Here is a 15,664-nt window from a genome sequence, read left to right on the forward strand (position 1 = left end):
AGTCATACTTAATATACAATTCATCGTTATCAGCGGAGAGTTTAAGTGCTGCTGAGGGTTGTCACTTTTCCAAAGAATCAAAGCTGAGTGACTCAGCGGCACCAAAAGCCTTTTTCTTTACCATGTAACAAAAAGTGGCTTATATTCTTAAATCCCACTGAATAAAAGAGGAAGTGGGAGTTCTGGAGGAGAGAAGTAATAAAAAGTTGCTGGCACAACTTGGTTTCTCATATACTTGATTAAAACCGTGCAGCAGGAGTCTGATGATCAGACTGAACTGCCATTTTGTTTCATTTCATTCATTTCATCTCTAAATTTGAATCGGAGATGTGGGAGGCGACTCCAAGGTCTGGAACCAGGCTAGTGCAGCAGATTTGTATCTACTGCTACATGTACATGATTTAAAATATACTTCAAATAAATAACTTCATCTAGTATTGGACATCAGGTGTTCACAATTTTCGCTTATTCTGTCATGTGTTGATATTTGCTCCTTAAAAATGGGTATGCACATGCCGTGGCACATACAGTAACATGTCTGCACATGCTTTTTTGCCCTCATCTCCCAGCAGGTATGGCAGCAAGTAATATTTTTATTTATTTTTTGGAAAACGGCAGGCTGTTCTCATACATCGTTCGTAGCTATACCTACAAAAAGTAATGCACTGTAATCCTTACATATCCCATGAAATCAATTTGTATGTAATCCACGTAATTGTGAAACATGAAGCATAAAGAACTACAAAGGCTGTGTATGGAGGAGGTCGGGGTGGATGGGTGGGTCAAAAAACACTGGACTTTCGCCCAAGAGACGAAGTCAACATTGATTTATTTGTCGCGTAACTTCTGTACTTAAGTTACGCCACTTCCGGAGTTATATCAACCCAAACCACGATCTTTTCCTAAACCTAAATAAGCTGTTTAATTGCCTCAAATTAACTAAGTAGTTTTGTTGCCTAAACCTAACAAGTTGTTTGTCATGTAACGAGCGTAAAATGAGGAATAACTTTGTTGTATGAGGATACGTTGAAAACAGGGCACATAATACAACAAAATATGACTTTGAAGACAACACAGGTCATTCATCAGTCTTTTTCTCTTGCACACAATTTTGACAAATGCTGAAAGAATAGCTATACTTCTAATGCAACAAATATGGCAATAAGAAAAGTTATTCAACTTTTCTCTTGTGTTAGGAACCAACTCCGTCCATTCTGGTGTTTACAGAGAATAGAAAGTAGCAGAGCAGAGTGACTGTATTGAAATCAACGCCAGCCTGTGGCAAAGAGAGCCAAAGCCACGGAGCTCAGAAACCAACAATGTTTACAGAAGCAGAAGACACATTGGTGTTCTTTGCCTCGGTTTGACAACAGCTGAGGGTCACAAGTGAGTCATACATCAGACAGGGACCTTGGACAGGCCTGTATGTTCTCCGTGTAAATATGCAGCTTCATTCCCACACATTCCTTTACACCAGGAGACAACACACCTCGGGCAGAAGACGCATCTCTGAACCTTATTATGATGCTTAATGGTACTCTATGGTGCATTGTCTTTTTTATCACTTTTAGGTCTTTTTGAGAAGGAAAAGTTGTTTTATGAAAAAATAGATCATTTTTATAGGACTATAAACACGTGTGGCATGAAAAAGTCATAACAATGAATCACCCAGTGAAGATTGTAAAGCCAAAAAATTGCAAAGAAAGAGTCTGCATTAAAAGTCATTGTGAGGTGTACCACGCTGCCCTACATGATCAACCCATGTAACTTCAATTATGTTTGGTCAAGAGTTTCCAATAAAAATGCAAATGAAGTGCCTTGAAGCGAAATGACTCATAATTAATAGAAAGAGAAAAAAAAAGAGTAAGAAAAAACTTTGCTGGATGACTTTAGTAGATACAAAGTTGAACTGTGGTGACACAGCAGCAGAGAGCAGAAGCAGGTCGGGTGAATCTCTGAAGCCATGGACAGTCAAACGCACCAATTTGTCCACAATGTCATTACAGCCTTTGCAAAGCATCGCAGGTCTAAATTATATCATGTGTTTAGTCCACCAGTGTTGTAATTTTCACTTTTACACCAATCATCTTGAGTTGATCTGTAGCTGCCAAGAGCCCACTAGGAGTGTCCAGGTGGTCAACCATCAACCAATACAGATCAACTCTACTGTTATTTCGGTTTCCTTAATCATTACACAGAAATCCAAGCAGACCACGAATTCTGTCAGAGTTCAGTTGAATAAAATAGATCTGAAAATATGAGGAACTGTATTCATGTTTTATTTGTAAGAAAGAAAAACTTGAAAATCGGAAATGTGAGTCATGGTCTTGGTGTGCATTCTCACTTACATAGCAACACCATGACTGATTTATTACTCCACAAAAACAGGTTTTTGATGCAGTTAAACCCCAAAATAGTTAAATACATCGGGGCAAGATGAGAATGTGTTGCATCAGAACCATCTTAATGCAACACATTCTCACTCCCATATAAGTGGTGTTCATTTGTGAAGATTATCTTTCTGAATATAACGTGCAAGTATCATAAATGTGTGTTTGCCAGAGATCTTATTGTCTGCAGTAATTCTAAATCCAAAGGAAAAATCCCTTTGGCTTTTTGTCGAGGGAACCAGTGCGATTCTAACTTCCAGGTTGGCCTATAAAAATACGTCAACCTTGAAGCACTCTATATGATGTAACTATAAGCACACACGCACGCACGCACGCACACAAACACACACACACACACACACGCATAATAGAGAGAAAGAAAGTGCATGAGAAAGATTTGGACACACAAGCTCTCCTCCCCCGGTGTGAAGGTCCTTTCTGTTCATTTCTTATGCAACCCTGTATCTTTAACACACATACTCAGATCCCACAAACACACACATACCGATTAAGTGTGCGCACGCACACGCGCGCACACACACACAGACACACATACTGATTAAGCACAAACACACACACACATACTGATTAAACACAAACACACACACACACACACACGATGAAAGTGCTTTGTTCTGTCTCCTGGGACTGCACATCCAGCAGCCACCTGTCAGCCCATATTTAATGCAGTCTGCAGGGGGTGGTGTGTGTGTGTGTGTGTGTGTGTGTGTGTGTGTGTGTGTGTGTGTGTGTGTGTGTGTGTGTGTGTGTGTGTGTGTGTGCGTGTGTGTGTGTGTGTGTGTGTGTGTGTTGGTGCATGTCTGTGTGTTTCAGCTGGCCAAGCTCTTTCCTGCTTGGAAAAGGCAAGGAGCTTGTGCATTTGTGACTGGACCAGTGTGAGGAGTTAAAATATATGTGCTGATTCCTCAAGGCCATTCAATAACAAAAAAAACGTTTTGAGCTTTAGATTATTCAGTAATGCTGTAAAATGGGTTCCTAGAAGGTTTGATTTTGAATCGTATGGTTATGTAAAGCTTTAAAAATTGAACGAGTGTGTGCTCTGCAAGCTAAGGCCTTCACCTCTGCCTGTATGATGCTGCTATAAAAGTCTCACCAAGAAGAACTACAGCGTCATCAGTTTCAGCGAGTTCCCAAAATAAGACGTATGTTATTGCATTTGGCAAGGACAACCAACTTCCCCTCTCATGTGTCGGTACGGATGCGGTATGGATGACTGTTTATAAGGGCAGATGAAAATACCCACATTTCTGGAAGAGATACAAAAAACTAGGGCTGTACCCGAATCAGATTTTTTATTTTTTAATTCAAATCGCTTTTGGCTGTTCCATTTGAAGATTTAACTATGCTTTCTTATTTTTTTCATATTATCTGGCAATCAGAAACTTCCAGTCATGATTTCGGCCACATTAACATAGTCAAATGCAGTCCGCCTCAGTTTCATAATGAACCAAAACATTTTTTATATTTCTCAACTGGTGGGGTCCATGCAGTCTGCCCAGTTGAATTCACCTCGGTGGGTCAGGGACTGGCTCTTGGCTTGGAAACACCTGTACCTCGCCGCTTCCCAGGTCCGTGGACTTAGACTGTGGAGTGCTCGCTGTGCCCTCTCTCCCTACGGGGGCTGACGGATGGGGCTCCCTGCTCCCGGCATGACCGTTAACCGGGGCATACTAACCTCAGTGTGAGGTGTCTGCGGCAATGTCGGCAACCCACCCGACCCGTCTTGAAACACGGACCCCGTCTTGTTTACCACGCTTTGTGGGCGTGTCATCACTATTCATATCGAAATTGTTAAAAAAAAACATAATGTTATTCATTGATCTAGTCTTAAAAAACTCTTTAAAAAAAAGACTTAAAAAAGAAAAATGACGGCTCAACTTCAATTTCAAGTCCACTGACGGGTCACTGATGATGATTCGACTCATTGACTTCCAGGGAGCAGCTCTACAAAAAACTAAGATGAAAAGAAACTAATGACAGAACGCGAAACAAAAAAATCTTGAGTCACCTCAGAGTAAAGGAGATGAGATTTCCCCCACAAGTACTTACTGCATGAGTGGAACTTCTTGTTCCAATAGACAGTAATCCACCCATTAATTTCAACCTGTTCCTTACCATGTCCATGTGACAGTCTGCAAAAAAGCAATACCAAAATCACATTGATACCCACAATGAAGAATCTCTGCTATTCAATGGAAATTTTCCCAGAGTTAAAGCTGGACAAAGTGATTATTCTCCTCTATTAGCCTCTCATTTATCAGCCTACTCCTCATTAACCTGCTCTCCCTCAGAATTACTGGGTGCCGTGATCTACCGGAAATATATGAACGTGTGTGTCCGTGTGTGTGAACGCACATGCAGTTTGCAACTTTAAGCTTCAATCCTTAAAGAAAGAAAGACTAAGCATCCAAACACTGCCACTGGGTTTAAACGTGCATCATCACAACAAAACACATAACACTTACACGTTCTGTAGTAAGTGTAAGTTTTATGTGTGAGGTGCAAATACAACAGTTTATAGGAGAGATCTTTCCTTGAATTCTGTGAAACTGGTTAAATGGCGTTGGGTACACTGGGATTTGAGAATCCCAATTGGCTGAAATGTGTTGAGGAATGACAGAGTACAATCCTCTCGTACAGTTTTATGATTTCTGGATGAAATCCCGTGTAAGTAATGAAATAAATGGAAGAACTCTTATCCAATTTAAGCAAGGGAAGAGTTGATTGTAAGTACCGGCAGTATGAACTGCTGTGTCTCTTTATGCTGAGGCAAATTCCACTCAGGCTTATTCAACTTAAATTTCATTAATTCAGTCCATCAAACTTGGACAATACAGTCCAACAATGAGACATAATTGTCTGCAATTCAAAGCACATTATTCAATCCATACATTTGTCTCATTGTAATTTGAGCTATTGCTCATGAAGTAACATGAGTGGAATATGAATATTATAGAGGAAAAGGAAGTGGAGGTGGAAGAAGCTCTCAAATTATTCCTCCTATTTAAGTTCCAGTAACTACTGCCAGCGAAGCGTGTATGTAAAGACTAATTATGAGAGAGTTTAACTGCAGTGTATCCTAATCAAACCAAGAACAGGATTACCACCAGTCTTTTCTGTATCTCTAAATTAAAACATTTTCTTTTACAAAAGTATTCAAAATCTAGACTTTCGTTCTTGAAAAAGACACAACAGAGTAAGATACTTATTGGCTTTCTTGCTGAGAGTTAGATGAGAAGATCGATCCACTGTCCGTCTGTTCATTAAATATGAAACTAGGACAAGTATAACAACAAATTGAAACCGTATTTTTTCCCTGATAATGCTACATTGCGAACAACAAATCTGGGTTGAAATGAGAGCTAGTTAACGTTAGCTGTTAGATCTGTGCAGGACTGTGCGGCTTACCGGATAACAGTTTAAGTTAACTAGCTCTCGTCCTGCATTATCATGATGTGTTCAAATGTAATCTTGTAAAATGTAGTTTTGGTGAGAAACTTTTCTGGTATTGTGACTTCCCTAAATAAGATAATATTAAAACAATGTATCCTTATTAAGTTTTTATCAATTCTAATGTGATTAAGGAAACTATAGTGTTTTCATCTGATTAAAGCATCTTTCACACTGTTCTGTGGGTGCGTCTATCACAGCTGTCGATGACTGATGGGCACTACGGTTATACATTTTCAACTCCTCGCAATCCTTAAGGGGACAGAGCAATAACATCTCAAGAATTCATCCAAAACCGATTTTCCTTTATCCCAACAGCATACCACTCTGCTTATGAGGACATCAGAGGTGTAGAGGAGTGTAAATAAATATGCACTTTGCTCCTAAACATATCTGATCAGGAGTTTATAGATAGGATACAGCCTCGGTCTACAAGATGTTGAGCTCTTTTGGGCTCAGACTGAGAGAAAAAAGCTCTTCTATGGCTTTCAGGTTTAAACTGTTGCGTTCAACATGTTGCACAAATTACTATTTTGGGAGTATTGTTTCTAATACAGTCATACCTATAAAGCTTGTGATTGAAACGAAGATAACTGCAAATACTGTATGCAGAAAAAACATGCTCTATGTGTGTATATGTCATAACAATTCTTCATATGCATGAGTGCCTTCACAACAAAGACAGCAAAGGACACTGAATGGAAGTCGAGTAGCTGAGTGAGATGAAATAAGAGACGAAGAGATGAAAAGAGATGCAGAGCAGAGGTGGTCAAGAAGACAGAGTAAAGGAAATAAAGTAGTCTGAGGAGTGGGGGGAGTCTGGGCCATTACATCACTGCTGCAGTGGCTGACAACATGAACATTACTAACACCGTCTCTCTCGCTCTCTCTCTCTACAGTCAACAATTACTGCCAACAAACAACATATGGTTATCACTGTCTCACTCTCCTTTGCTTTACTATTGTGACTATTAATCAAAAATATTATTAAATTTAACAGAGAGGATAGAAGTCTCATGAAATCATACAAAAAATATAGGAATACTATGCAATATTATTCTGATGCTATAAATTGAATAAAAGAAGGTAAAGGTACTACAAGATATGCTCCAAGTCCTCATAGGAATATTAAAAGAATGCTACAGGAGGTTTGAAATGACAAATTAAGTGAACTGGTGCTCATGATTTGTGTTTATTTTTTAATAATTCAGAACTCGTTGATAGCATTTCTCACCCTCGCACTGCTTACATTTTTAATGCGGTCCTGTTGAATAATGTAACACATCCCCTGACGCTTTCATGACAAAAAAATTAATGAAATTAACTTTTTTCACTGCCTGCCACTGTGACAGACAAGTATTTTTTGTGTCTCGCACTCAGAAATTGTATCACTTTTGAAATCTATGCGGTAATGAAGGAATAACATTTTAGATCATTCAATGCTCAATATATTTTACATAAAAACATTATATACTGTGCATGGTAAATTACAGTGTTCAAATTACACCATGGCTTCCAGGGCAGCCCTATTTTTCAGGGGAGGGAGGGTACACAGTACTGTACTGTACTTTGTTATTGTCATCTATAGTGGTTGTTTGCATAAAAACACACAATTCAAATGATTATGATTATTTAAATATTTGCTTTGATATAAAAAAATCTTGTTAAGTCCCATGTACTTCAACATACACTTCTTTATTACCGTTTGCATACTGTTTTTGTTAGGAAGTTAAACAGGTCTTAATTCCCTCTCTAATACCTATTTTATATTGCTCTGAAAACATCTCCTTCAAACAAATAGATTTATTCAAGTTTCTTGCCAAAAACTGAATTTAAATTTAATAAAGTAGTAATTTACCTTTGCCAAATAGTCACTTTACAGAGCATAGCTTAAACGCCTCATAATTGTAACTCAACAGCACTTCAGTTAACGTGAGTAGCTGTGTTATTTAACCAAGCAGGACTGTGCTGCCCACCGGCTGCTAACAGGAAACGTTACGAGCTCTCCTCTTGTTGATTGCGTTCCTCGGGTTTAGTAGCACCATGCTTTTGAGCGCTTTTTTTCTCTCCGCAGTGTCTCTGGTCCCAAACAAACTGAAGCATGATACAGCATGCATATGCGTCATTGTGCATGCGTAACTGTCGGAAAGCATCAATAAGAGGAATCAATAGTCACGGAGGCATGAGATGCCAAAGAACCGGACAACTACGGTTCTTTATTCCCATCACTAGCGTTTTCCCTGCCTGCCAAAGTGGCGGATGTCCTGATGATTTCACCGGGTGCTAATTTCAGACCTTGCTTGTGCATTATCGTGTCATTCATACACCTTTTTGTGCGACCGGGCTGTGTAATTTGTACTGGGTCTAATAGCTGATAGGAATTGGACAAATGGCTTAGATGTAAACAAAGTGAAATATACCCGGGTCAGGATCGCCTGTCTTTCTTGTTGAGCCACTAGTGTGATGGAGGGGTGAGGAGGAAAGGGGAAAAGAGAGGCTAAACAAACAGGAGAAGGTCAAACAGACCTGCTGGGAAACGCCACTAACGGTTTCCCTCATGAAGACAGCAGGGGAGAGAGACGGAGGGAAGGCTTACATGTTTTCACATCAGATACTTTCATTGTGTTTGAATTTACACGTTGTTGTTGTTGAAAACAGCAGCGCCCTACTAGGCCATATTGAATGTCAGTTTGTGAGTTTGAAAGGGAGGGAGAAAGAGCAAAAGAGATGGTGGGGGTGAGGGGCACTAACGTATACAGAGGAGCTGAATGATCAATATCTAATGTAGAGTTATGAATATTTGAGACATCTGTATGAAAAACTGCCAGTGAATACTGTCACCTGTAGTCAGTTAGGACCATCTAAAAAGTAAATTAAATATGAGGAAAGCCTCATTGATGTGCTGTCAGTGATGAGGAAACTGCTTAGAGTAGGCGTTCTCAACAGCTCTTGCACAGAGGACTGTTTTTATATTGACAATGTTGTGTGGAGGGAAATAATCTAAGTTAAACATTTGTATATTATAAAACACTCCTCCAAAGAAACTCTCAAGCTGTTCTTTTTATTTTTATTTTACCATTACTAGGTAGTTTCAACAGTAACAGAAACACAGCACACACTGGCTGATGACGGACCGATGACCAATAACTCGTGTACTGATGACATGATGACCTACTTTGGTTCAAAAACAGTATGCTTTTGTTTTGGACATGACAGGAAGTGACAAGAAACAATGTAACACACATATAATATGCTAAATACAAGGTAATTACTGCACAAATTGCGTATTAAATTATGTTATTATTGTGATGGTTGCACTGCCATGGTCTTAATGCTGCAATTAGTGATTTCTAAATGCTAAGAGGGCAGAAAGTGTCCAGATAAACACAGCAATGATGAGCCTTTAGTTAAGCAAGCTGTTGCTGCTAACATGTTAGCATACTATTAACTTTATTAGTTCCTATGCTGGGAGCAGCTACTGGCTGTTTTAAACAAGCCAACTTTTTTTTTTTTTTTACTTTTAGCATTTGCAACCCTTTCAAATAAGTGAGTAAATTGATAATGCTATATTAATAAAAAAGCAACAAACTTAAAGAGGACCCATTATGCTTTTGTGCTTTTCCCCTTTTCCTTTAGTGTGTTATATAGTTTTTTGTTCATGTAAAAGGTCTGCAAAGTTACAAAGCCCAAAGTCCACGCCAAAGGGAGTTACTCTCCCCCACAGAAACACTGCTCCTGAACTGCCTGAAACGCCTTGCTTGAAGTCCCACCTTTTCTTCCGTAACGTGGTGATGTCACCAAGTAACAATTTTGCATAATATCTGCCTAGTGGCTAGTTCGGCAAGCCCTAAAATAAAGTTAGTTAGAGCGAAGCTGGAGCAGAAACAGAGTGTTTCAGACAGAGGATGATAAGAGGTGCTGCAGCACAGCCGGTATGAGAAAAGTAAAGTGTTTAACATTAAAGCATGTAAACATGTTCTAGTAGAAACCCAAAACACAAGTATGCACCTAAAAATGAGCATAATAGGTCCTCTTTAACAATGGCATATAGGCAATAAGGCCTGATATATTATACAGCATTCATTTCAATATACTGGATTCTATATCAAGTTGTAATTAAAGCAAGAGTGAATGCATCAGCAAATAGTAGCACAGCATCACTTACACACCCAGCAGGCCAACTGCTCCAAGAAAAAATGTTTAAAAATGTGATTTGGCTTGCTATCTTCGCCAGCCATTAATTTGTCTCTCCACCATTTCATGTCGGTCAGTGAGAGTGCAATTAGCTTGTGTGAGCTCATAGTTTTACACGGAGGCAGTAGATGACAGCCATAGCCGCCAGCGAACCAGAACAACGGTCTGCAGAGAGCTGTAGTTGGATCTTAATTCTCGGCAGTACCAGCAACCCTTTCACATTACAAGGTTAATCAAAAAATAAATCTGATTAAAGGGACAGTTGTTTTGAAGTGGGGTTGTATGAGGTACTTATCCATAGTCAGTGTATTACCTCCAGTAGATGATGGTCAGCACGCTCCCAGTTTGAAGAAGCAGACTGGAGTTACCACACAGAACCAAAGCAATGTACTGCTGTGGAAGGGGCCGGCAGCAAAACGGATTTTAGCCACCTAAGACATCAATATCACTATATATATATGTATCAGTATACACTATATTTAGAATCTTTTCGCCGGTTTACATTGATGTCAGACAGCCCTTTCCAACTGGGAAATGAAGCCGTTGTATCCATTTATGCTCTTGCAAAAGCGAGACTCCATTGAAAAAACCTGTAATTTTACTTCACAGGTGAATCCGAACTAACCAAAGTCACACAATAACACAAACAAACTAACCGATTGAGGCAGCGGTAAACCAGCAACCCCCCGTGTTCTGCAAAGTAAATTGACTGTGTTTTGTTTTTTTAACGGAGTCTGGTTTCTTTGGCGAGAGCATTGATAACGGCTTCAGTTCCCTGTCGGAAATATAGACTGAATAGCTGTCTCACGGCAAGGTAAACTGGCAAACTGTGCGGTGTCTCCTGTCTGCTTCTCCAACCTTGGGGCGTGTGAACTGTCTTCTACTGTAGGTAAGTTCAAAGAAGATTACCTGCTTACTTTTTGACATAAGAGCATGCCATATCAATGAAGGGCTGCAGTAAGTTCAACGGATCCAAATGATACATGTTTGATGTGTTCTGTATTGACTTGTTAGAAATTTTAGTGCAATTTTGGGTTCAAATTACCATCCATAAGGTTGAAAGTGTTAAGGTTGCACTACGGATTTTAAGTTCAGGCCAGCATTAAATAGCTGAGGTAATGTCGGTAAACTACACACAGCCATTATTCACCAACCCAGCCTGATTGTGCTGCTCTAACCAAAGGGATCAAAAGAAGCAAAAGATCTGAGGTTGGTGAGTCCATCTTTCTCTGGATGGAGTGCTGGACAATTTGAACTTCACCCTTTTAATTTGTCACTTCTAGTTGGCAGAGACGTCACTCGACACCAGAAATTAATTTGGACAAACAGAGTGAATCTACAGTGTCTCAATTAGTGGGGGATAATGTGGCTTTCCACTCTGTACCTGAACCATGTGAAAGTGACTCTGCCCAACAGAATGACTGTCTGGGAGTGTCTAGACATGTACACACACACACACACTCAAACCACAAGCCTGTTGTTTTCACACATATACACTCAACAAAAATGACTAAACCAGTGTAAAATAGAAAATGCATATGTTTGGGGTCTTTGGATGATTAATAAAAACATAAAAAACAAAAATCTAATTCAGTTACACAGACATACATTCCCCAGCATGCCAAGGTGACAGAGACAGACAGAGAAGCAGGTGGGACAAAAGAGAGACGCATCTATATTTTTCTGTCCCACAGTAAATTGTGTCTATATGAAAGCGGCACGGTGACGCAGCATCTTTGCAGCAGCACCCAAAGGCATATGCAGGGAAGAGAGAGAGGGAGAGAGAAAGAGACAGAGGGTCAGATGACAAAACAAAGAGAGAGAGAGAGAGAGAGGGTGGGGGGAGATACAGGATTGAGAGACTCACCTGGCTAGATGGGTTGTTGTCTGCGGCTCAGAAGAAAAGGCTAACATCCGAGACCTGAAAGGGTGAGAGAGGATAAGGGGAAAGAACAGTAGTGAGGGGGGATGGAGAGAGAGAGAGAGAGAGAGAGAGGGAGAGAGAGATTAGATTTTGCTGCCAGTACTTTGGGAGTGCAGTGGCAGGTGGCACCTTGGTTAACACACACACATACACACACACAAACACGCAATGTCAGTATATCTTTGAGACAGATGGAGAAGAAGGGGTAGAGGAAGAGGTGAGAAAGTAGTAAGAGGCGGCTGAGGTGTGACTGAGAGTGGTTTCCAATCAGTTGTGGATCTAGAGGAAGCCCTGTGCTATAGAGTACACAAGGGAGACATAGAGAAAGAGATAAAGGGAGAGCTTATCAATGTGTGTGCGTGAGTGTGTGTGTGTGTGCTTGTTGATGCCACACATGTGCAGCGTTCATTCGACGGCATCCACAAAAACTCAAGACGCATCTCCGCTTCTTGAAAGCTCCATGAAAGGGGGTAAACAGAAACATGCAGCTCCATCTAACAGATACACAAGAGCAGACACACACTGGTTGGTGTTAGTCCAACAGCAAGCCACAGTCTGAACATACCGATACATGTAGACAGACACTGTGGGTATATCTCAGCAAGAGGGCAATGGGTTCATGTCGATGTAAATGGCACTGAACTAGTAATAGACTACATAAATCATCCATGTCAAAATCCAGAGCAGCAGACATTTCCAATACTCAGTCCTTTTTTCTTACGATCAATTCGGACAGCAAAGTGATTTTACTTATTAATCCTGACGGTCAGGGTAAGATAGCTGCACTCCAGGGAAAGCTGAGACATGGAGTCGCTATCCATAATCTATCAATACACCTCGTGGGAATCTTTAATAAACCACCAAACTGACAAATAAACGACTAAACTCATTGTGGAGGAGCAGCATCAATAGCAAGGTCTAGAGCACTAAAACATGAAACACATGCAAGCTGTTACTGAATAGTACTGTAGTGTGAGGAAGCAGTCATGGATACAAAAAATATCCGTAATAATGTTGGGTATTTATAAAAATAAATTAAAAATAAAGATATCCCCCTTCCAGAAAAGTAGAATATTCGGCCTAAACTGCTGACTCAGAGCCCAACCAAGGTCCTTTCATTGAACTCATCCCCCTGCTGTGAACATCAAGGACATTCACCTCTGGGGAAAACCTCATCGTGATTGCTTACAATCTTCAAGTCATTACACAAAGCCTGTGACCATGGACACAACAAACATAGAGTGACCTTAATAATGCAGCCATTACACACAAGACGCAGTGCATTTGAACTGTTTGCAGCAGACATGGAATTAATGATCCTCATCCTCGGTTCATCCAGAGCACGTCAGAGATCAATGGCATATAAACATAGGAGGATGTCATCACCTGTAATTGGCAGAGATGGCATCCGAATACCTGATCTGGACCCTGCTGTGCCAAGAGGAATATGACAAAGCAGGAAAGAGGAGGCACAAGGTCATAAGACCCTTAATGTGCTTAATCTAGAACAAGTGATGTGTTCTTTACAACAGTAGTACCTTCATCAGGAAAACCTCAGCTTTTCCAAAGCACATCCACGCAGAATATTTGAGAATTCCTATATGAACTCCCAATTGTCTCTGAGAGGGTAAAAAGCTCGTCTACTCTTCCACGACCAGGATAGATTCAGGATTCCTCCTCCGAAAGTCACTCACTGGTACCTGTAGCCACATGCCCACAATAACACAGCACCTTTTTAAACATTTAGCTATTTTCAGTCTGAACACAACTTTCCCATTTAGGCTGAATCGTGTACCCCTAAAGAGACAGGGCAATAGGACCAGCAGGAGGAGCATATACAAAAGCCAAAAGGACACTTTGGGTGTCAGGTATAGGCATAAAGAATGAATTAAGTCCTGCCAAAAAAATAGAAACATATCTGTTCTGTCAGATGAACTTAAGACAGACAACTGAAAGATGTGGACAAGGCACAACTCAGAAAGACGGAGGGACAAGAGGTAGATGCAACCCTAATTTATTCAATTGTCATAAACACAAGGGAGACTTGCTTTGGCATGTTTTTTTGCATTGCGCAAGTTATTACCTGCCTTTATTACACGGCTGTTGTTGAATACTAGATTCTGATTGGTCAATCATGCGTTTTAAGGTCTTAATGCACAGTCAACCAGTAAGTAAGTGTGTGTGTGTACTTGTTTCACAGCTTCATCAGACTAATGCCAAATTGTATCTGATCAAAATGGAGACAGCTTTTCAGGAACACAACAGTTCCTAACGCTTTGAACCATTATCGCACGGTGTCGGTCTGAATTTCCATCATCATTTGAAATGTCTTGATTTCAGTAACCTTTTACCCTCACAATGTGAAGCGGTTCCAACAAGAACATTTTCTCAAGAATGGAATGACATACTGGGAATTTTTTAGTCTCCCAAAGAAACATCATTAGTATAAAAGCTTGTCCATTTATTTTAATATCTTGCTGTTGTAAGAACACACTATCGGTATATGAACCAGCCCCGTGCTCTTCGTGAGACACAATAGCGTATGCAATCATCCAAACAAATAACAATACATGTTCTAACTTGGTTGCCCTTTGCAGTTCACTTCCGATGGCTGGGAACTTACAAGACATCAGCAGGTTGTCCTGCGCAGCTTCTTGCCAGCCCCGCTGTTATTAACAAGAACTACTCTTAATCCGATCATGACACAGCTCATGATTAACCCTGAACCTGGTCAATGTGTCACAGAAATTACATCTGCTGTATAAAAAGTGTAATTATTTTCAGCAGGGAGCGCCCAATGGGTGAATAGATACAACCAAGATCTGAAGTCATGCTGCGATGACACAAGTGGTAAATAAAGTAAAGCAGGAACAGTATTCTTTTTTTTTTTTAATAAATTTTTTGGGCATTTCTGATTTAATAGATAGCGACAGCTTGGAGAGAGAGAGAGCGGAGATGACATGCAGCAAAGGGCCCTGGCTGGAGTTGATGTGTTTACCACACATAGACTTTACTTGTACTGGCCCCCCCCAATTTGGTGACCCGTTTTAGCATTTGTTATTTATCTGTCCGAGAGAACGACACCATCTGTGATCGATGAATTATGGCACTTTTGACAGAGCAACTCTCTTTGGTATGAAGTTGAGTTTCTCTCCTGCGACCCCGTTTGTACTCTCAGATATCTGCATTTCATATCAGTATTTATTTTAATGTTTCAGCCGTATGGGAATCGTGTTAAGTTGCTGCTGATGAAAACCCAACACTTCCTGATTTTGCTGCTTCATAATAAAAGCTTTTAAATAAAAAAAAATAACGAGGGACTTTTATTATGAAGACTTTATAGGAAAGAAATGTTTTCATCACCAATTAGCATAGCTTTGTTAGCCTTTATTCTTCCATTAAAACAAGTCTACTAATACTGCAGGGAGGAAGAGTAGGCGACATGCAGCAAAAAATAACGGGGGACTTTTATTGTGAAGAATATAGAAAATGAGTTGGTCGCCGCCGAGGAGTGGTTGGAGCTGCCTCAGCTGTCTGGGCTGGACCCACAGCGGGACTACGGTGGCATGCGGAGGCCTGACGTGCTGCTGCACTCCATTCACCCCGGACTGGATCCCGGTACGTGGGCGATGGACTTTTTTAAAAAAATCATAAAGTTGTGCATGCTGCTCAACACTTTAGCATC

The 15,664-nt window shown here is 40.4% G+C and overlaps 1 protein-coding gene across 14 annotated transcripts in view; it reads right to left on the minus strand.

Moving 5' to 3' along the window:
- Window positions 1–15,664, minus strand: part of map2 (microtubule-associated protein 2) — a 100,605-nt gene that overhangs the window by 57,711 nt on the left and 27,230 nt on the right. For 13 of the 14 annotated variants that reach the window (XM_074659629.1, XM_074659627.1, XM_074659638.1 and 10 more), the window contains one exon: window positions 11,923–11,976. The exons of the other annotated variant lie outside the window; for it this stretch is intronic. The gene's annotated coding sequence lies outside the window, so the exon portion shown is untranslated. The remainder of the gene's footprint in view (window positions 1–11,922; window positions 11,977–15,664) is intronic. 14 annotated transcript variants of the gene reach the window in all.

This window comes from Sebastes fasciatus, chromosome 14, assembly GCF_043250625.1.
Source record: "Sebastes fasciatus isolate fSebFas1 chromosome 14, fSebFas1.pri, whole genome shotgun sequence".
NCBI lineage: Eukaryota > Metazoa > Chordata > Actinopteri > Perciformes > Sebastidae > Sebastes > Sebastes fasciatus.